The 1,456-nt window shown below is 39.2% G+C and overlaps 1 protein-coding gene across 1 annotated transcript in view; it reads right to left on the bottom strand.

The window, feature by feature from the left end:
• Window positions 1-1,456, bottom strand: part of LOC101849375 (extensin-like) — a 71,481-nt gene that overhangs the window by 22,254 nt on the left and 47,771 nt on the right. The gene's annotated exons all lie outside the window — the stretch shown is intronic.

The following is a 1,456-nucleotide window of genomic DNA, read 5'->3' as shown; positions in this document are numbered from 1 at the left end:
GTGTTTGTGAGTATTCGTCTGTGAGAGAGATAGTACGATTGCGCGTGTTTTGTGTGTGTGTGTGTGTATGTGTGTGTGTGTATGGGTGTGTGTGTGTATGTGTGTGCGTATGTGTGTGTGTGTGTGTGTGTGTGTGTGTGTGTGAGAGAGAGAGAGAGAGAGAGAGAAAGAGAGAGACAGACAGACAGACAGAGAGAGTGAATGAGTAAGTGAGCGAATGATGTCTACACGTATTTGTCACGTAACACAAACAGACAAGGAAGCCCCTGCGGCATAAAACTACAAGTTGGCCACCAATTGATCCGAGATGAGGACTGTGACTTCTTTGACCAGAATGGTTCTGTGTATGGCCGGATAGGAAGAAGAGGAAAGTCATTTCTAGAAGTGAATACGTTCATACGAAAATATGGCATCTGAGTGTTGAGTGTTTTTTTTTTTTAAAGAATGATTTTGTTTGGTTTTGTCTTGTTGTTCTTTGTTTTGTTGAGGTTTTTTTCGGGAGGGGTGTTGTTTTGTTTGTCTTTTTTAAAGAAAGGGTGACAGATGCGAATGAGCTTAAATGGATAGAAAGACAGATAGACAGACGGAAAAAATGAAGGGATCAGTAGTGAAAGATTTTAAGAACCAAGATGCCATTTTGAGAGAAAAAAATGGTTTTCAAATATTTTGAATGGACTTTCTCTTCAAAAAATTAAAATTGTCTGTATTTTTTTTTCGTCTCATTAAAGTGAAGGTTTAAATTAGCAGTGGCATGTAGACCTTTTTGAATTGTATAAACGGAATTATACTTTAAACTTACGTTTTTGTGAAGTTGAGTTAGGTATTTTTCTCTCCTAAATTTCTATGATGACTTTTTTGGGTGTGTCTCTTCACATCTTCCAATTGCCCTTTTTTTTAATGGAATAGTAATATAATGTGGGGCGTTTACAATAAGTATTCTTTAGTATACACTCTGGATCTACAACACACACACATACACATACACATACACATACACACACATATATACCCACACACCCACAAACACACACACACACACTCACACAAACACGCAACCAGTCCCTGATGTCTGCTAAATGATTTACAAAGTGTAACATTCTCGGTGTCGGAGTAACAGAGTGATAAGGGTTGTTTGTTGTGTCAGTCAGCACGGCCCAGCATGTCGTCCTCTCAGTCGCAGGATTTAATCCTTTCTCCGGGGGTGGGCAAGCCACACGTTACCATTTGATGACTCGAGTCTTTGCTACTGGAAGTTTTGGAGTCTCTGGGAACATCACCATGGCTGCCAACCAGTTCGTAAAAAGTGTATTTGATACGTTTTTGAGGGTCTAAATGGGAAAGTCTGTATAGTATCGGAATTTGACAAAAAAGGTATTCTTTGTTGTTGATTCTATTGGAAGTATTGCTCTTCGAGGACTTGCCGATGCTAAAGAACATTTCTGAACTTTCAAGTCCC

The sequence above is a fragment of the Aplysia californica genome, unplaced genomic scaffold (assembly GCF_000002075.1).
Source record: "Aplysia californica isolate F4 #8 unplaced genomic scaffold, AplCal3.0 scaffold00181, whole genome shotgun sequence".
NCBI classification, from domain to species: domain Eukaryota; kingdom Metazoa; phylum Mollusca; class Gastropoda; order Aplysiida; family Aplysiidae; genus Aplysia; species Aplysia californica.
This window is presented reverse-complemented; position numbering and strand designations above follow the sequence as displayed.